The sequence below is a fragment of the Dermacentor variabilis genome, chromosome 3 (genome assembly GCF_050947875.1).
Source record: "Dermacentor variabilis isolate Ectoservices chromosome 3, ASM5094787v1, whole genome shotgun sequence".
NCBI lineage: Eukaryota > Metazoa > Arthropoda > Arachnida > Ixodida > Ixodidae > Dermacentor > Dermacentor variabilis.
In genome coordinates, this window is record NC_134570.1 from 130,632,531 (window position 1) to 130,654,224 (window position 21,694).

The following is a 21,694-nucleotide window of genomic DNA, read 5'->3' on the forward strand; positions in this document are numbered from 1 at the left end:
TGCACATTCCTTCCAAAGCGGGTGGTTCGCCGGGGCCCTGTTGGCTTTGGTAGCCAAGTGAAGCAGATATGACAGTCAGGTTATGTGATACGTAATAGTTAAGAATTGACTTTGCTTTTCTTTTGTGATTCGTCGCATTGCATAAGCCGCCCAGCTTTATCGCCCCCTTCAAACCGACTTCTCGCATGCGCAATCTTGCATTAGTAAGTACCGTGACCGGTTTGGACCGGTGCGGCAAGGTCGTGGTCGCCGCGTCAACGACCGACACTAAGCCTTCGCAGCGGGATACCTCTTTCCTTTTTACTGATATAGGCGTTTTGGAAAGAAATAGCTGCGCAGAGACCTCACAGTTTATTTATCTGGCTGAAAAGCTCGATGTACTTAATGCACCGAAACGAACAAACAATGGAGCAGAGTTCATCTGTGGATTAAAGTGAGCGGCAACTTCCTAGTCATTCGGTATAATGCGCTCGCATCGCTGCTTGTTAGCTGAGTTTCTTTTTCTTTATTTGCGTTTTGCACATGCACATCCTTGCTAAAATTAGGCGTGTATGTGAGGTTAGTGATCCCTGCTCTGGGCGCGTGCTACTTGCAAACCGCAGCTGGGGCTCCATTTGCGCGCACTTGTGCTCCGGTTACATACGCTGTAGATGGGACGCATGAACATTTTCCCGTCTACGTGCCAGAGCCTCCGACGAAGTTCCAACCCGTAGGATTGAATATTTCATGTGCACGCTTCTTGCTGGCAAATGACCCATGACGCTAAAGCAGGCCCGTCGCTCCGCTGCTAACTGAGACAAGACAACTTATTTAAAATATAGTTGTGCGGATCAACAAGCAACAGGAAGTCTGACAGCTAGGCAATAGAAATACAAGAAAAGCGGAGAGACAGGACAGGGCAATTTCTTGTCTCTCCACCCTTATCGTATTTTTGCACAGTATGTCACCTGTTCAGCATGAACGAAGTAGGCCACAGCAGAGTCCTTCTAAAAGCTTCCCAGCCAATGAAAAATTCGCCCCGGTTACACCGGACCGAAACTGGTTCGATGGCATCCTCAATCATTCCGAGCAAGCTTGCGCTTCAGCAACAAATCAGAGCCTACATTCATATATCATCCGTGCCTGTATTGACAAAAACCTTTCACGCTATGATTCGTTAGAGAAAATGTGATCCACTTCGGCCCGAGCCGAATTCACAAAACGTTTCTGTCGTAATTGTTTTTCACCATTCCTTGGCCGCCTCCACTAATCATTCTAGACTAACAGCTCTTTTGTGAATACGGGCCCTGGAGCCGAATTAGCAAAGGATTTTGTTATTCAGTGCTCTTTCTAGCGGCCTTTGTCAACATCTGCGACAACACTATCGGTAGCATATGTTCTTACAAAAGTTTCTTCTAGCGTAAACGTAAAAGCTCTCAAGAAAATATTCCAGCCAATCTTGGTGTTGTACTTATTGCTAGAGAAAAGGGCTGGTCAATGGCAGACGGTGCCTACGAAAGAAAAACTTCGCGAATTCAGCCTCTGGGCGGGTAATCACGTGAGGTCGAGGAGAACATTCTTTTGTTGAAATGCAGAGATGTCGACCTGAGCTTCAGCTTCTCAACCTTGCACACTGTGCTGGGGTAAAAATAGGGGAATGAAGAGGGGATGGAAGATGATGATATGAATAGGGGTGAAATGAATGCTGGTCGACACAGCAGCCTCATTTGAATCACAATGCTGAGTGCAGTCCAGCGTCGTGCAGCAATTGCGCCACGGCCCGGTATTCCCAAAAACTCCTTCCTCTTCGTGAGAGCATGTGTCAGCCAGTAGCGATGTTGGACACAATATTAGCCTTGGCAGCCGGCCAATCACAAACATCGCTTACAACGTGTACCCAGACAAAAAGAAAATAACTCTCCAAGATCTATCGTAATCTTTAGGGGATGTTAGGGGATTTTTCTCGTGAACAGTAACTTGATAAGTCCGCTGTGAACATTTGTATATGTGTATTTTTTTATTTTTGTCTATATTCTTGTGATCCATTCGTACTTGTGGCGTTCGTGGGCTCTTGCACCATTTCCTTTTCCCCAATTCTTTACGCGATACATAAACTAGCTTTCTTGGTGTTGATATTTCATTATAGATGGTGATCATTTTTAAGGTTTACGGAAGTTTACGGAAAGATTTCTCGTCCAAGTAATGTCCGCCTCTCTCAATAGGCAGCTCAAGGACCAAAATTAGGTTATGTGCAACAGGTGATTTTTAAAGAATACCGTAAAACTCAAAATTGACCACCCTGTAGACTTGTTATGACAGTTTCTGCAATCTCATCCCTCTTTTTCTTTTCTCTTGTTCATCTTATGAAAGATTGTGGGATAGCCGGCCTTTCCTGTGGCCAATCTTTCCATATTTAACTAATAATCAAGAACAAGAAAAGCGTTGTGAGGCCGCTGATGCGTGGCGGGGTTTCCTTACTGACCAGCATTCGGGCGCACGCCACACGACTATACCTGTCGATGTATAACGGGATGATTATTACAGCCGTGACGAGTCATGGATGGAACTTGCCCAAGAACAGTTTTGTTAATGCGAGCCCAAGGCAAGGGTTGCCGCGCTTTTCCTTGAGCCTCCTACACTGCCCCCTTTTAATTCGGTATACATTTACTTCTATTTCTCATCTAAGCATCACGCTGGCGCTAAACAGTATTGAGGTACGAACGCAATATCGATGACATCGCAAGCGGGATTGTAATGATTCTATTCCGTTGTAATTCGTTTTCGCGCTTCACCGATGATCGAGCGGTCATGAACGGTGGGAGATAAGACAGGAGCGGAATCGAGCGATAGCAATGTTTACATTGTAGCGGCCTATGTTTTTCATTCTGGTACCGCTTGATTAAAGTATACTGTAGTCGATAAGCGCGTTAAAACAACACTGGCCACACCATAGCAAGCAAAATGAGAGCGCATGCAAACTTGAATTGAATCCTGGGGTTTTGCGTGCCAGAACTACGATGAGCCAGAACGTGCCAGAACCATGAGGCATGCCATAGTCGCGGACTCCAGATTAATTTTCACCACCTGGCGATCTTTAACGTGTATCCAATGCACGGCACACCGGTATTTTTTTTTTTTTTTTGCATTTCGCCGCCATTGAAATGCGTCCGCCGGGGCTGGGATTTGAACCTGCGACCTCGTGCTTAGCCGCACAGCTCCATACCGCTAAACCACCACGACGAGTGTATAGAGTCTGCTCACCAAGAACGACCGCTCGTGAAGTGTTAATTGTAACCAGGAATATGTACCAGGTTGCTTTACCAATCAGGCTGTAGTCTAGCGAAATGTCTTTGTGTTCGCCATAGATGTTCAGCGGTCGATGATCTCTTGATTGCAAATCGCTGTTCTCATTCTTACTGCTCACGAGGTTCCTTGCGAAGTTCCACGGTTTGTTCTTTACGTCCAGTGCGCTCCATGGCAAAGACGATCAAAGATAATGGGTAATAAATACGGGGCAGATGTCTCTTAGCCAATCTTAGCCATTGATCGGCAGCCTCGGATTGAATCCGTGACATCGCTCACACCAGCGGAACGTCATTGCCACTACCCACTGGTTGAGCAATGGTTGAGCCTTACGCAATGGTGCATACGATGCCACTAAGCGACGCGAGAACTCCGCGTACTTGCCGAAGCTGAAACGAAGAATGCGCCCTTTGTGGAAACGGGACCTGCAGGAAAGAAGCGCTGTGTAAAAGGAGGTAGGTGGCTTCTATGTCAGCTCACGCGGCTAGAGGCCGTTTTCTTTTACGAGGAATGTGGGCCCCAAGGAATGAACACCTCTGCGCTCGGAACGTCTCAGTGTGGCGTGAGAAAATATGGAGCACTGCAAAAGACAAGTAGGAAAAAAGTAAAAAAAGAAACTGCGCGTGCTTATAGCTCCAGCTTAATAAACTTGTCGCTATTTATACGACGTGCTATCTCGTAGCGGCGTGCACATGCAAGGATGTCCTCTACACAGGGACCATAATAAGACGCTTCAGAAAGTAGGGGATCCAAAATTAGGAATCACAACCGGCCAATTGCAGAAAACAACGGAAACTAATATACACCACGCACAGGAAGTATAGAACAACGCAAACTCAATGTGGGGCGTTTGGTATAAGCAAGGCCACTTGGGGGCACTAGATATAAAACTCCTTAATAACAACAGTTAGAACGTTTTTGCTTAGTATATTGTAACTCAATCCAGTTAAACTGAACAGCAGCGTATTAATTTTAGGCTTACTCGGGTTTCAGCAGATCTGCTGATTTTCGGTAGCCGCCTTCTTGTCCCTGGTAAATGGCAAAATGTATTGACATTTAAAACTAGAATACTTACGGTGGAGAAAAAAGATTGAGTGGCAATTTTGTACAGTACTGAAAAGCTTCTGTTGTACGTTATTTCCCAATGGTGAAAACAAAGTTGCGAGCCTTCTCGTTAATTGGAACGAGTTGTATGAAGCCACAATTGCCGAGGACAGACGATTAGCGTGTTCTCTGAAAAATTCAGAGAACGCGTGCGCAATGTGCTCTCTCAGCGAAAAGAGCAGAAAATCCACATTCTGTGCTCTGCTGCATCACAGTTTTTGTTTTCTAGCAAGCCGAGTAGAATGTCTATGTTTACGGAATGTGGTTTCTATGCCACAAATCAACTTCTCTGCCGTTGAAGTAGTGCTGCCTCGTAACTTATGGAAACATCACCTCACGTGCGACTTCCCCTTCCGTGCATAACGTTGCGCGAAGCCTAGCTTCTGGCGTCTCCCTCTTCGGCAACACTTTATTCATTTCAGCTGACCATTAGGCAAGATATTTTTTCAGAGTTGCTTCAGCGCCGACACGTGTTGGCATTGTTCTTGTGTTCCAAGAGTTAGCACTGCCGAATTAAAGCTGGCCGACGGAAGAATGTTCATCAAGTTCGCATTTCCTCCGTTGCACTAACTTCGTTTCGTGCATGATGGAGTCCCACTGTTTATTTATTTTTTAAATTTGTTTTCAATTACTGTCTAGTTGTATTACAGTCATATATTCATCTTGTTAGCGTTTTAAGTTGGCCTATGAGTTTTATTTCTGGACGATGCATATGTCTCTGGCGCCTAAATTTTGCCAAGAATTCCTGCGTCTTTGAAGATGAATTAAACATAGAGGCCGATGTGGACCCACTTTTCTTTTCACAGTCGGTAATATTTCTATGTGCATGAATGATTGTAAGTTTGAGCAGAGAGATAATGTTTGCGCTGATTTTTTTTTTCACATTTTTTATTTGACCCGGCTTCCTGGACAATGTTAGCTCGAAAATTTCAATCGTTAACGCTGTCGATTGCTGATGGCGAGGCCTTTTGTAATGCCCGTTCTAGAGGCTGACTAGTTTTTGCGTCAATTTAACATTGGCGCGAATTCGGTGGTTGTACATGTATACCCAGCTAATTTGGGAGGAATGTAAAGATACCCGTCGTCTCAGATTCATGTGCGCGGTAAAGAGCCCTAGGTGGCCAAAATTATTCCACAGCCTTATGGCCCACTGCAATGTGTAGGGAAACCAAGCGGACTCACTTTTACTGACTTCCCCGCGTATCTCCTTGCCTCGTTCGCTTTCTCTTTTTGAGACGCCGAAATATTCTTGGGGTGAGTTATTCTGCTATTTAGCTGTGGTCTTGAAGTTGCGGTTTGACGCAAAAGAAAAAATTGTTTTACTGCTTTTCATTTTCGGTATGATATTGCGTGATGCGTTATTTCCGAACCAGCTAACTGACTATTTGCAAGGAAAGATAGTTAGTGGGTTGAATGAAAAAGATTGCGATTATGAGCATCGCAATTACCTCGACCGGTTCAGTAGTGACTTTGGGAAAAAAGTGCTCGATGTTTCAGGTTCTAGTAAGACAAACCAATGCTACTACATCTCTACTTAGTGAGAGGCGTTGCCTAGTACGTACGTATATGTAGCTCGAACTCGGCCTTCTATCAATCGTACACCTGAAAGGCATACGCGGAAAGGCATACGTACGTATTTAAAAGCGAGGCCTGTCTGCAGCTGTGCGCGACTGGGTACACAGAAATCTGCTATGGCTGATTTGACGAGAAGGACACGGCCTACTGTAGAACCGTCTAAATAAATAACGACAGCTGTCTCAACCTCGCGCGCTGTCGAAGGTCCCTTCGCTGTCATTCGTGCAGCCCTGCGAAGCGCGCCATCGAGGTGGAACGTGCGCCAAAACGAGCGCAAAAACGATTGCTGTCACGAAAGTTTCGCGATTTGTTTTTGAACAGCGCATGAAGTGAGTAACATGCCGAGCTCCTTAACCAAGGAGTGTGCGCGTCAAACCAAAATGAATCAGAATTCCAAAGAAGCTCTGACAAACTTGCTTTAGTTGCGCCAGCTATGTCAACATTGGCACAGTCTCACTGATTTCTACACATGGCCACATTGCATATATATATATATATATATATATATATATATATATATATATATATATATATATATATATATATATATATATATATATATATATATATATATATATATATATATATATATATATGCGCACTACTCCATAAGGTATAGCTTTGTTCTTCGGGTGTTTTTATTATCCTCTGCAGTATATAAAGGACTGCTGCTATCGATGTGCCGACCTCTTCCTTTCGCCAATTTCCAAGGAAGGAGTGAGCACGGGACTTGTCTTTTCAACCTTTCATCCGGTATATCCGAGACTACACCACAATCACTCACATACGGTCGTTTCAAGCTTTCTCGTACAGGGCCTACTACACGTGTCACTATCAGCAGTAAAGCAACCCAAACACTGACAAGTTAGAGTGCTTTGTTCCGAAGATGAAACTATCGGCTAACCGCAGCGCTAACATTTGCAAGACCTCTGTTTATACGGGAACGCCTTGCAGATATCGAACGAGCATTTACTCGGTTGAAGGGTCTTGCTCGTAGAACTACCGCACTGCCTTATCGTTAGCTCTTAGTTTTTTCCCCCGCTTTCTTTATCACCCTTTGTCATCTTACTCTTCTGAGCCTTATCGTGTTTACACAGTTGCGGCACAAATGGTGAGGATCACAGCCGCGTCTGTTACAGATGCATCGTCGAGGTTTGTGGCAACAGTTACAGTGTCGTTGGTACTGCCTGGAACCTACTGTGCTTTGTTTACAACAGGTATAAGTAGGCATGGGCTTCAAGTTGTAAGGAACACACGACGTAACCGTATAAAAGTTGGCCTTATGAATAAGTATCGCAGGTAACCAAAAATGCGCTTTATGAAATAAACGGGTCTGATAATTTCTTTTAACCGCGCACAGCCTCAGTGATGAAGCACATTGCTTCAAGTATTTGTTTGTAGCAGCACGCTACAGCACGTTGTGCTGCAATGCTGTTGTGCTACAGGCCGTAACACCTCTGATTGGATGATCGATTGGTTGAGCCATAGTTAGCGCTGAGAAGTTGGCAACTTGCGCTTGCCTGATTGATGAAAGGCAGCGCGGAAGCTCTGGCCGTCATCTGTCTTTGGAGAGCTAGCTGCTAGTCCTGCGCCATGCAAGTTCATGATCACTCGGCCCTTCATTGTGTCTTATCATGATCGCTTGGCCGGTCTCTGCAATGATTATCATAATTGGCATTACCATCACTCGGCCTGTCACTGCATCATTTTTATCGTTAAATGGTTTGACAGAATGCACCGAAGAAAGTTGGTTGTATACCACCATTCGAGCCACGATTTTTGTTCATAAAAATTATTCACCTTTCCGACTTCCTCATAACAGCTTTGCAATTTGGAAACTTGCCACCATTCAGAAATTAGTCGTAGAGCGACCAATTTTTAGAGCTTGTTTACATTTTCCGTTATAGCAATAATAATTTTGCGGTCCTACATTCGCAGCCAGTTCAGTGCAGAACTGGCTGCGTCGCCGTCCGAATTTTTCGAACCAAATGTTTTGAACCCACTCGTTTGTTCGAACCTACCAGTAGCAACGCCAGCCTCTCAGAGCACTTGTCCATAATGACGACAAAAATTTCGGGCTCCGCTCTGGAAAAATTTCGTGAAATACTTTGCGTCCATTTCAGCATGTCTGTCGGGCATATATTTCTTGCTTTCATGACAGAGCAGAGTGTCTGTTCAGAGCGTCCAACAGAACAAAGCCTGAAATGTTTATGTACACAGAAAACATCTGGAGTATTCAAACGATGCTTTAGTGGTTTTTCTTACAGACCTTTAGAGTTTCTTTTTTTTTCCTGGGGCGGGCTTCAGCTGCAGTAGTTTTCTATTTCTAGGGTGCGCATATGTCTGCATCTGGAGCAACTGCGTTTTCACGCAGTAGTCGCATAGCGAGCAAAGCACGGGCTTCGCGATCGATGGCCACGTGCCCGGCCGTGTGCTGCGCGCAGCGCCATCTATCAAAGAGAGCTCGTGCGGTGAGCAAGGCGACGTCAAGTGTGTCGTGTCAAGCGGCCAATTGTCTTCTCGCCCAACGAGCCACACTTCCCGGTGTCGTCTGTCGAGCACGTGCGCCTTGTCCGCCGCTGCTAGAAACGTGGATCGTTTATTTGTCGCTTGCAAATTGGCTATCGTGCAGTCTCGCCTTTAATATCTTTTTTTTCCTAGTATAGGTTGCAGTGTGCGTGTGTCGTTGCAGTCTATGAGAGCGCAAACTTCTTTCCGCAAACATCTTAGCTTATCGCTGTGAAATACCTCTTGTCCCAGAGAAAGATACTTCGAGTTGCTCCGCAGTTGATAAGCCAATGTAAAGCATGCTTTGCAGCTGTAGTGACAGGCGCATATTATGTCACCGATATCTATGTAGCACCGTCCCCTCTCTTCAGCTGAGAGAGGAAATGTGCTACACGATAGCAGCAGGCTCCAGGTGCAAGCAGGCTACAGTGTGCGTGCGTGAGTGCATATGTGTGTGTGTGTGCGTGGGTGCGTGCGGGCTCGCGAGGTCGTCTTTAATCGACGGTTTCCGCTAGGTATGAGGCAACTCATCGCAATCGGTTCGTCATACTTTGTTCCGTTTACTTCGAGTCCGCTGCAGGCTTTTCTAGGATGGCGAGCGGAGGTGGGTTTTTTCAAGACGATGCCGGCCTTATATTGTGCATGATGAAGATCGTCTTTTTGGCCGGACTGGCTGCCTTTTTTTCTGATAATATATTGGCTTCCTCGTTATGTAATCTCTTTTCTGTGCGATGAGCCTGCTATCCCAAGGCCAGCAGCGAACTGGACAGGCCTCGAACTAAACAGAGTTGGAATATACCTCGTGGATGGAAAAATGTCCTCTTCACCCTAAATCTTATTAAAGGCAGTGTCAGTGTGACCGCTTACCCCTGAGATGCTTGTACTTGATAAATAAATTCGGCGCGCTGTGGCAAGCATTACAAGTAGCACAAAGTACGAAGAGGGATAAGCAGCCGCGGTGAGCATCTGTACCGTGTGCCACTGTATGAATTCACGTTGGCCATAGTAGCTCTCAGGTTACCCGCCGCAGTGCCATACAGGGCGGTGGTGCTGCGCTGCTAAGCACAAAGTGGCTGCATCAAATCCCGGTCGCGGTGGCCGCATTTCAATGGGGGCGAAATACAAAAACGCCCGTGGCCCCGTTTGTTGCGAGCGCGGTAATGATTCCTTGTTGGTGAAAATGAATCTGGAGTCCCCCACTACGGCCTGCCTCATAGTCAAATCGTGGTTTTTGGCATGTAATGCCCCAGAATTTAATTCAGTAGCTCTAAGGTAATGAAGTTCCTATACTAAAAAAAATGCTGCGTGTTCGATTCCAGATTAATGAAATCGCATTCCGACGCCTTTCGAACGAAAGAAAGATCAGCTTTGGGGGAACACGTTTTAAGAAGTCTACGTATGTTTAAAAACCCCTGGCTACTCTCGTAATTAGAAAGTTTTAGCACGTCCATATAGCGTATTATTCTTCACGACACACGTGATTACCGGAGACGCCAGGGTTAACGGAAATGACCTGGTGGCCGTGCCCCTTATAAGGGGCAAGTGGTGTTCTAACGCACCGCACCGTAGCCGCGTTGGTGGCGCTATCCTGTGTCGCACTTTAGCCAGAGAGGAAGCAAAGCTGTTATTTCATCAGCCGACGAAGTGGGAAAACCATATCTAATTGAAATTTAGAAGCAAGAAAAACTAAAATTATACGAAAAGACGACTTGCCGCTCCCACGCATGGTAAGCTGTATTTTTCCTAAACGTTCATTTTCATTTCCCACTCAATTTCTTCTATCTTTCAACTTAACAAACGATCTCCCGTATGCTTCCTCTGGCGTCATCGCTGTTTTCTTCGTGTGTTTTACTAGCTAATCCGAATAATTTTGCCGCCCCGCATTGATGTCACCCACGGATCGAAAGATTTCTCCAAGCGAGGTGCAGAAACAAAGCCACGCCGTCGCTGGCTCATAGCGCCCAACCAAACCGGCCCACGGTCTTGCCTGGTCGAGCAAGACGGCCCCGTACGTGATCTCTCGCATGGGACGTTGCGCTATGCTCGGGGAGCGCGCACGCCTGCCGGTCCCTCTACGCGTCTTGCCGGTCGATACGTGGCTCGGTCCGCGCCCAGCCTCGCCGTAAAGGGCAAATGCCAGGAGCATCTACGTGCCTACTTTCACAATTGAAGGCGATATGAGCACTTATCTCGCCTAATACAGAGCTACGCTAAGTGCCAGTCTATAAAATCTTTTGCAGCGTTATTCGCGGACGTCAGTAGCCAGAATAATCGTGTATAAACCCTCCTCCGTGGGAATAAAGATCCAGAGGGTCGCTCTGCTTCAAAGAGGCGCTCCGTGAGACTGCACACCGCGTGTGTTTAACTCATCCGCGTCTTCGCGCGGACATGCAGGGGAACGCGTGCGGTTCCACGAAGTAGCAGAACAGGAACATCAACGAATGTGTTTTCGTGTGTCAGAGCAACGCCAGAGGCTGTAAAACAAACGCACGCCGTAGAGAGCTTATGTAACTGGTTAACTTCGTCCTCCTCAAATGCACGTAGATGTTCTCTTTATCATCGTTTCTGAAATTTGTTTTGCTGCCAGACACCTTAAGCACAACCTTTCTCGTACGGCCTTCCTAGTAGAGATCACGTGTAGCGAAAAGTATAGTACGTGAAACTGCGTCAATTGTCGCATTGCTAACATACATGCAACAGGATAAGTAGCCCGCTTAGAGATACATTCATGTGAGCTGACCAGGTATGTAATGTCTGGGGCGTCAATAGGAATGCCTAATGCTGGACTCTGTTCCAATGCTCGAGCAATAGGCTAGAGAGAGTTAGTTTAACGTGCGTAGGAGCTTTGCATGCATAATGATCTTGCGAGATAGGAGTGTACATGGCCACAATGTAGCGAACGTTCTCGCGTCTTACGTGCGCACGATAAGTGTGTACGCCTGCATTGCGCGCCCTATGCGTACGTAAATGTGTTCGCGTGCGTCTCTCGTGAGAAACAGACTGCGTCATCACCTTAGTCATAAAGAGGGCGTCCATTTCGTGCCACAAGAGGGCTCATAGGAAGCGATGATCTCAAAAGAAAGCCGCGAGGCATTTCGTTCGTTTAAAGAAAATATGGCGCGATTACGGCTCAGTTTTCAAAAACTCGGATGCGGTACACGCCTACCGACAGAGAGCGCAACTCAGCTTGCTCAACTCTTCGACATTGCCGGGCCTGCTGTTTGCGTACGACATCGTGCTGCTCGCCGAGAGTGTAGAGCACGTGCAGCGGTTGCTGACTTTGGCTGCTGTCCACCTCTCTCGGCTGGGCCTTGAGTTCAATGCCAAGAAATCTGCGGTGCTGCAGTTTTCGTGCTCTCAAGTTGACACACCCCTGATTCGTCCGCATGGCGCTAGCCTGTAATAGTCAACGGAACACCGTTACCTTGCTGTAACGTTTAGTACATCATAAAATGTTGTTTAGGAACACGAGGACCAGATGAAACGGGCTGCTCAGAGAGCATTCAGTTAGCTGCGCAGACGATGCATGAGGGTTTTCCGTCGCCCTGTGATGTTTCCAGAACCCTCGAAGGCGGTACATGTGCCTGGTCTCACCATTCCTTATCATGTTGTATGTTTGTCGGCCAAGAAACTAGGATGCATGGAACGCAATCAGCGCGAAGTTTGGAAGACAGCTATGGGTTGCCATGGGCGCGTTGCTATCGAGGCGATTCAGGGCGACATCGGCTGGTCTTGTTTCGAGGCTAGAGAAGCAACCAGCAAGATTTCAATAGACGGTCGTCTAAGACTGATGAACGACGAGAAGCGGGCCCAACGGTTGTTTAGATATCTACATTTTAAGGGTGCAAAAACAGTGGAGTAGATGCCTCTACACTCTTCAGCAAAAGTTTGGCTTCTTCTTTCGTCCTGTGCAGGAAGACAGCGTGCACAAGTGGGCGAAAGGAGTGAGGGCTCGTGTTAGGCGAAGAGGAGACCGCGTTATGGTAGCCCGTCATGCTCTTTAAACGAACGCTACAATTTTACAGGACCCACAGAACAACAATTGCACAAGAAACCCCACATGACAACAGCAATGAGAGTGGCCTTCTCTTTGAGGCTGGCGCAGGAGCATTTCGCACTCTTGTGTATTGACGGCGCTAGGACCCAGAACCGGAAGTGGTGGCTGCAAAGTGCCGGGCGGGGGGAGAAAAGGAAGAGAAGGCGGAAAACCTAGTCCCGGGCTTCAGAAGCCTCACGCATAGCCACACAGAGGGCACCACCTCACCCCTGGCGCTGGGATATCCCATTGCCGTGGGAGCAACTGCCCGTGAGGAAACCGACGGTAAGCTGAAGGCTGCATGAGTGGTCGATGCTAACGAGCGGACGTCCATGAACTGCAGACCGTGCTGTCGAGTGAGACAATTTACACGTCTGCTATTTTTTTTTCCTGTTTTGTTTGTTTCTTATATTTTTTGACGCTGTTATTTTATTATTTTAATGCTTGTTATCACGGCTAGGGCGCAACGCTAGCGTTCGCCTATTCTTAAAGGCAAAGCCACATCAACACCAGGCAACCACTGCTTGTGAGACATCAATGCATCAACTTGTGCCTTCAATTCTGGTGTGCGAGGGGGTGTAATGCACGTACAATCTCCTGTTTGCGCGTTCAAAGCTCTTGGGCACGTGCAACCAGCACGTGCCCCTTGCTTACCTGCCGTCAGCAGAGCATCGTTAGTAAGCGCCCGTTTCTCCTTTCGCAATACCGCTATGTTTACCCAGTCTCATACATTCGCGCTTCGTGTGGCGACAACGTTCACGGGAAAAACCGGGCGCTCACTAAGCTGCTAATCTTGCTTCATTATCTCGCTTGCGAATATTTCACGCCCAGCACCTGTTATCATTCTAACACACCTAGCACTCACTGTTGCTTTGTTTTACCAAGAATTTCGCAACCCGACTGCCTTTCTTTTTTTTTCTTGCCCCGCGCATCATTCAATAGAACAATCCTGATTTTTCCTTGTCAAGATTAGTCCGACATATTTTTGTCGTGAGGACATCGTACATTGACGGTACTATTGGCGCCTACAAAAGAAAAGAAGCGTATTCTAGGCTTCAACCTTTCAAAAGCGAGCACTTGGATACGAGGGATAGTGACCACATTTTAAGCTTACTAAGAATTTGCACAATGCGGCGCTATTTAACGCAGAATTAAGTGTTAAGTACACGATCGTTTATCCATTTTGACACAATCTAATGTATTCAATTCTCCTATGATGAAGGAGGAAACTGATTTTTTTTTCTTTAGAGCAGCGCAGGCAAGCGACGATTCGGAGCTCACAGCCGAACAAAATGAGCCAGGAAAATTCCATCTTGCTGCGAAATACTATGCAAAAAAGTCAACAGTAAGGACAATATATTTGCGTAAATTCATGATATTAAAAATGCAGGGTACTGCATTTTTAATGCAGTACTCTCAATTATAAGGCTATGAAGGAAACGAATGTAGACGTAGACATTTATTTCAACGCAACGTCTTTGGTAAATCTATAGAGTATCGTCTTCAGGCTTTTTCCACAAGTGCATTTTTTATGGACATCGGACATCCACGTCGTGTACCACGAGCTAGAGCATGCCCGCTTGTGGCCAGTGTCTTTTGGACCACAAACGCACGAATGAAGCGGTCGAATAGTAGTAGCCAGCGTTCGCAACGTCTTTGCCGTCATATTTCTTTGTATACATGCACCTCTCCTTTCGATTCTGCGCTTGACAAAGATCAAACATCGCCTTAGTCCTCATGACAGCGCTGCGTCCACGTTCCACACTGAGCACGCGCATGAACTGCCCCTTATATTTCTACAAAACCTTGCGAGTCATCTGGCGCAGAAATGTAAGCACTGCGTGCAAACACACGTTGCATTGGTTGACATTAAAGGCAATTGCACAGATCGGGTTTAGTTACGTAGCATTTCAGCATTTAAGCTTAGATTAAGAGAAGAAGTGGAGCTCGGCGGTCATGGCAGGCGTACAGTCGACAGGCAGTAATCAGGTAGAGCTCCAAAATGGCTGTCAAGACAAGGATAATGTTGATTACGGAATAGAGTGGTTTTATGAAACTAGAAAAAATTGCAGGTGTATGATATTGGCCGCTGCAAAGCAGGTATATTTGCAGCTCGCAGGGAGGGCTCCTCGTCCTCCACTAGAAATAAGAGAGGCTGCTGCTGCTGCTGCTGCTGATGATGATGATAATGATTAGCACTAACCAGCACGATGCGATGAGCGGAGAAAGCGCACGCGTAGCTCTGCATACCCGGCGCGTGGGAACCGCGTCTTGAGTGGATAAGATGGCGAGGAACGCGGTTGCTATTTTTAAAAACCCGGCGCTCTCTTCTTTTCCTTGGCTTCCGCCGCTGACCCTGGAGTTTGGCCGCACGAGTTCCCCTCAGTCGTTTGCCACGACGGCCTCGGCGAGTCCACGCGAGCAGATAATCTTCTCCCTCTCGTCGAAAGCGCACGAATTACGACTTGCTCTACCATATGTTTTTGTTCGTTCTTCCTTCGCTTCTTCTTCTTCTTCTTCTCTTTTTTTGTCCGCACTTGTTATTCGGGCTTCGCATGTTTTCAAAGCTGGGCGGCGCCCTGCTGCGGTTCTTTTTATTCTGGCATCCGTAGCGGTCCCTGACTTCTCGGAGCTCTCAGTCGAGGCTGCAGCATGCCAGGGTGCACTGACGGGACACGTGGAGCTTGTAATCGCGTTCGTGGGGCGAACGCGAAGCCGACGTGATAGCGAATGTTCCGCCTTAACTAGTGCATGTTGTTTGTGCTGCCGAGTCTGCGCCTGAGCGGTAGATGCGAGAGAGAGCATTCACATTTCCCCGTAGTTACAGACAGATAAAAAGAAAGTCGCGCTTTACATTAAATATATTAGCGTATTAGGTGTAGTTACGCCCTCGCGCATGAAGGCACACACACACACACACACACACACACACACACACACACACACACACACACACACACACACACACACACACACACGCACACGCACGCACACACGCACACACACACACACACACTCACACACACAGCTCAATATGAACCTAGGTTCACACGAGCGCATATATGCGGGCACATATACCTAACGACGAGCAGCATCCTTTCCGCATGCTATCGTGGATAAGGAAGTGGCAACAAAATCTTTGAGTTCTGGGGAGAGCTTTCTGCCGGATGATTACAGAGAGCGCCGAGTGTTTCCCGGCAATGGCTTGCATAACGAACAGGAAACGATGTCACATCCTGTTTCTTCAGCATCTCGCTTGCCGTGAGTGTGTGTCAAGGGGCGGCTGGCATGAACATTTAATAAAGAAAATAATAAAGCATTTAAGAACACGTTCTTGTGCGGACTAGGTGTTGTCTTTGGAACATTTAAGAGTGCGTTCCTAAATTCCTTATGATTTTGGTTATTACTTGTTCGTGCAAGCCGCCCCAGGCAGGACGCGTAATTTGTTCGCAAATAATGGATTGTGGCCGAATATGTGTAAGGCTGATGACGCCCATAATGATGAATACTGGAATACTGCCCAATCATAGGTTAAAACTACAGTGAAAATAAAATCAATGTTTGCCCATGTTAAGTGAAGCGACAAGGCCAGCACTGAGCGGATGCAAAGTGCAGAGAGGAGACAAAAGCAGTAGATAAACGTAAGCCAAGACAGCGCTTAGATTTAGGCGCACGTTAAAGAACTCCAGGTGGTCGAAATTTCCGGAGTCCTCCACTACGGCGTGTCTCATAATCCGAAAGCGGTTTTGGCACGTAAAACCCCATAATTTAATTTAAGACAGCGCTCGTCTTTGTTTACGTTTCTCAATTGTTTTTCTTTTTCCCGCGCTGTGACTTCGCATCATGAGTCACCAAGTAGCCCGGTCACGTACTTCCAAAAGTGAGCGCACATTTCACTTTGCTAAGTTGTCACCCATTGACTTTGAAAAAGAAATGCTGGCGCTATGGCCAACAGCGGGGTTAAGAGAGCAGAGTTTTATCGGTTTTAACATCTTGGAAAATTTCAATAACTTGCGTTTGTACAAATCTTCGTGTCCGCTGTTGCAAATGAATGAATATACTACAAACAAATATTCGACGGATGCATAGTGTATGTGGGAATTACTGTTCAGCGTAGCTTTGTTTGTCGTTCGCGCAAGTATTGCGCTAATATTGTTCTATAATTACGCAAATACAGTATTCGTACATATTTAACTCGGTGAGGCAAATGTACAATTGAAGCCAACGTTTCGATATCGGTTCAGCATCCGTTGCAGCATGACACAAAAGCACGTCCAATTTATTAGATGCAACATACGTGTCTCTTGGTCTCTTCGACTGTGCATTACTGTGCCCACTCAAGAAGCAGTTTCCGCACATTATGCACAGCAAAAAAAAAAAGAAACCCAAGGACAACTAAGTACATCTTATGATTTGTGAGGGCGAAAGCATTAATGTCCAATTGAACGCCGCTCAGCTAGGAACGTTTTTCGAGTTACGAACTCCTCGCGGGCAGCGAGTGCGTTGAGACGAATGGCATGTTTTAACGCGACAGCGTTACGGGTCCCGTGACCCTGAAAATCCGGCATCGGTGCTCCGCTTCGAACGTTGTTCAAAAATCATTCCGAACCATGTAAACCCAACCAGGCCGACCTTCCGTGTCGCGCAAAGAAGTTACTGAACTCATTGAATTTCTCGTAGTAATATACCTCAGAAAAATTGTAAAGTGCGACTTACACACAACCTACAGGAATGACAGCGTGTGACTGTAATTTGAATATACGAGAAAACATAGTTATGTTGCGCCGGAACTCAAACAAACCCACTTTCCAACGTTTCTACCACTCACAGACCGGCCACGGCGTCCGTGATTTGCGCGCACCGGCATGCGCAAATCTTGGACGCCACGCAGTGAGGCGCCCGGTTTACAACAATACCTCCAGATGGCGCTCGCTTCTCCGCATTGCGGCCCACGCAAGAGGCCGCGTTTCTACCAAAAAGCTCGCGTTCGCGCATAGCGTTCCGCGCCACCATTTCCCGGTAAACCTTACGGTTACATAAGCTGCAGTTGCCGGGAAGCGTGAAGAGCAGTCAGGGATCTTTGAATGCTGTCGGCGTTCCACTCTTAATGACGAAGCTTAAGTGTCCTCAAAATTTTTGAGTTGTCCTTACGGAGGTGCAGTTAGAACGCAGGCGAGAGCTTGCGCGGACGAGGAACGCGCTTATAACGCAGGCTTCTGAGGGCGAGGGCAAGGATAATGTGGCGTTGCGGCCACGGATACTTCTTACGCCGTGGTTGCGGCGATGCTCTCTCCCCTCACGCAGCACATGGCGCGATATTGTTGCTGCAGGTGTACCCTTTCGCCCAATCGGCTCCGTCGAGGCGCGGTAGTGACCTGGCGTCGCAGACAATGGGAATTTGCCTGCCCTTTCGCTGCTACAGACGACAGACGCCGTCTTTCTCTCTCAATGGGCCATTTAAACGATTGGATGCTGTCGCATCAAAAACGTCAGCGTTCGTAATCACCGATGCGCGTTCATATGACAGCGTTTCACGTGCCTGGACGGGCGCCGTGTAGCAAACAGAAGCAGTGCACCAAGCAAGCTAACACCTCGCATCTTATCGAGTCTGTTCTTGGTGTTGTTCCTGAATTGGCACAGCGGCGACAAAGTAGCGTGGGCGTCGAGAAAAACGAGGCGCAATGAAAAACGTTCAACGTCCGGAACTCTCTTGTGAACACGTGGTCAATCGCACCACCAGTTCTTCAGATGGGCAGTTATTGTTGGGTTCAGTGACAGCCTAACGACTAGCACACCGAATATATCTTCCGTAAATGTCGATATAAACACCGGATTTCAGGTTCTGGCAGGTCAAAAAAATCTCGAGTGAACAGCAAAAGCATCTAATTTGCTTTAATGAAGGTGCCATGGAAGCTTAGGTCAGCGATATATGTGGGGTCATAATTTCTAAATTATCCGGAAAAAAAAAATCGTGCAGAAACTCCTCTGGTGGTTGCCTAAGTATGCGTAAGTACTGTGCCACTTGCTCATCCCCACACAGCCCGGTGTCATTATCAACGTTATAGAACTTCATCCGACCAGTATAAACTCTTATCAACCGTCATTGATCGTTGGCTTATCGTGTTCAATAGCGAACATGATAAGGTAGGTTTAAATTAGAGTTCATTACAGCACTAGGATCTACCACCGTTGTTAATCAAAGTGGACTTAAGTAGGTACAGTTCATTTATATAGAGTTAATTAAGGCACTGGAACCCTCAACCCTTCGTGGCAGTCGAACCCACGATCTTTGGTGTTAATAAAGGTAAATTAGGCTTAATTTAGCGACGCTGTTTGAATACCACCACTGAATTCATTCCAAGTGGGTATGCCATGTGAACTCGCCGGCTAGAATTCCCAAATTACAATATTTGCCGTAAAGTAATAATTTAGAAGCCAACGGTGTCAATTATGTGCATTGATACCTCCTGCATGTCCGCCATTCTGAGCAATGCAGCTGATGGACTAGAATTGCGTTATCTGCAACAGCCGATTTTTTAAAAAATCTGAAAATCTTGACAAAAATCACTCCGTATATACTATTTCGTTATTTGCAGTATTGGTGAATAACGTTCCGCAAAACATTGAACGTCTGCGCACATCCTTGTATTTTTATGACCACCTTCAAATATTTAGGGAGCACTACTGTTGTTTATATTTCTGATTGTTTGTGCGTACTTATCTATCTGTGCCTTCTTGCACTCCTGTGCACAGCTTACCACGCGTTGGTGCTTTGTTACAGTATTGTGTTTTGCTCGCACGAGGTCATGGGGTTGATTCCCAGCCACGACGGGCACATCGCGATGGGGCGGAATGCAAAAACGCTCATGGACTTAGATTTATGTGCACCTAGAAGAACTCCTGGTGGCCGCAATCGATCCTCACCGGCAGCCAACCCCACTCCCCACCTACTTGTTATGATTCTTTACCTGCGGTGTCTGCCGCGTACCACATGATAGTTTCTTTTCGTTTCACTGCATTTTTATGTTTCCTTCCATTTTAATTTTCATCACGTAATGATCATTAGAGGAAATTAGCTAAATGTGCCAACCCCTCCTTTAAAGAGAGCAGCATTCCGGGCAAGTTGGTAATCCATTGCTTAAATGATATTGCGCGACATAAAAACGACACGGATGTGGTGTGTCGTCTTCTTTCACGTCCGTGTCGTTTTTATGTCGCGCAATATCATTTAAGCCCTCCTTTAAAGTTTTGTCACTTGAATAGCGCTGGTTAATCGCAACAGCAAACAGGACACTAGCAAAGGCGGCTGACCAATCACCGACAGTCCTTACGAACCATAAGCCTTTGTAAAATGAGCCCGTGGTTGCTGTGACGCTGCAGATAATACCTTATGGGCGCTATACAGGGTGAAAAATGATCATTTAAACAAGGAAGAATAGTGGGCTTCCCATCCCTGATGTTGCTTTCTCAATTAGGCAAAATGCTAACTCCTTTTATCATTATCAGGATGACGACCATTATCGAATGTGACAGTTGGAATGCTGAACTGACTCTCAAGAGTACGTGCAACAAGAGTAACGAGCAGTCTCATCGTCGTAACACGACACATACATTGCAATCTGTGCAGTGACGTGTAAATAGAGATCCCTGTAATTCGTAACAATTAAAATAACCTTACATTTTTCACGTGCTTACAAAAGCAGTTAGCATCAGACGCTGGTGCGTAGCATTCTGGCCGCAAGAGGCATATATGCTACAACAGTTCTTTTTGTCTTTTCTATGCTTGACGCAGGACCTTCAACGGACCACGCGCCACTTGTAGTCGGACCCCTTGGCGCTCGCAAGGACCAGGCCCTTCGTAGTCGGCCTCATCGAAGCTCGAAGCCAAAGCGTCATTGAGTCCAAAGCGTTCATTGATCTGCTAATACTTTTGTCCTACGGTGTAAATAATTCAGCTTCCATGTTACACGTGCTTCCAGAAACTCGAGATATTTTCCCCCCCATTTTTTTCAGCGTTCTATTACTTTGTAGTAGTAACTGTGATGGTGATAGAGAATACCTGGCTGTCACGTAGCCTCTGCTTATTTATAAGGACTTTCTTTTTCGCCAATTTAGGAATTAACCGTGTTCACACCGGTACACTTTGTACTTCCGGGCATTAAATGACTATGGAAAAGTACAGAGTATCGACTTCATTTCTTCCAACTCCCCCACATTGCGGCAGCTTTAGCTGCGCAGCTCCTGAGAGTGGGAAACGCCAAAAAATATATTAAAACATTTTTTTGTCATACCAGTAAGGGTTGCGTTTGTGTTCGTTTGTTTCGGTGGCACGCAAACACGATTTTTTATGTGGCAAACCAAAGTTTATGCTTACAGTTTCGTTACAATTGAGATAGCGACGTAGCAAAGTATGTATGCTTAACTACTAGGCAACACATCTATATACTGTACATTAAGAATAGAGGAGAAATAATTTGAAATCTCCGCGACGTGACTCCGCGAATGACCTTGCTTAAGCAAATGATACGGCTTACTTCGTGGCTGCTGGTCAGTCATCTTTAACTAATTAGTGCGTAATCAGGAAATACGGATTCCTTATGTAGTTCGCATGATCTGCTGCCAAATTGTTCACCGTGGCCTCCAATATTCGAAATTCCCCGCTATCACGCAAGCAGCGATACAGGTAACTGCCATCAACGAATTACTCAGCTACTGCGTACATTGATTACATGGAAACTTGTAGCGTATGTAATGTAACTGTCGGTATCATTGGTGATGCTTGATATTCCTTTTGGTTAGCTAGACAGAAATCAAAATGAACGTTCTCAATCACCAGCAGCAGGAAATGACAAAGTGTATCCATACGGATTTCCCAGAAAGAAAGCTGGCCCGGGGACCAAAGCCTTCCTGGGCCGGTGCCTCTATGCTGATTGAGCTGACCTGAAGGCACTGAAAATGGCAGAGCAGTTCTATGGAAGAACGTGAGGGGAAAGAAGATTCCTAGACGGGAAGAATAATTTTCGCCTCTAACGAATCTTGCCACACTCTGCGTCCATCTGCAAGATGCCCTTGCCCGAAACAACTAGCATGCTACGGCGTCACTAAAACTAATATAATAGGTGAATAAATAGGCCTGATTTTTGTTCAAGCATCCAGAGTGTTCAGTTTAGCAGACAGATATAGCACCGC

The 21,694-nt window shown here is 46.4% G+C and overlaps 1 protein-coding gene across 1 annotated transcript in view; it reads left to right on the top strand.

The window, feature by feature from the left end:
* Positions 1 to 20,684, top strand: part of LOC142574755 (uncharacterized) — a 63,922-nt gene extending 43,238 nt beyond the window's left edge. The window contains exon 3 of the mRNA XM_075683772.1: positions 20,298 to 20,684. The gene's annotated coding sequence lies outside the window, so the exon portion shown is untranslated. The remainder of the gene's footprint in view (positions 1 to 20,297) is intronic.
* Positions 20,685 to 21,694: the final 1,010 nt, after the last annotated feature.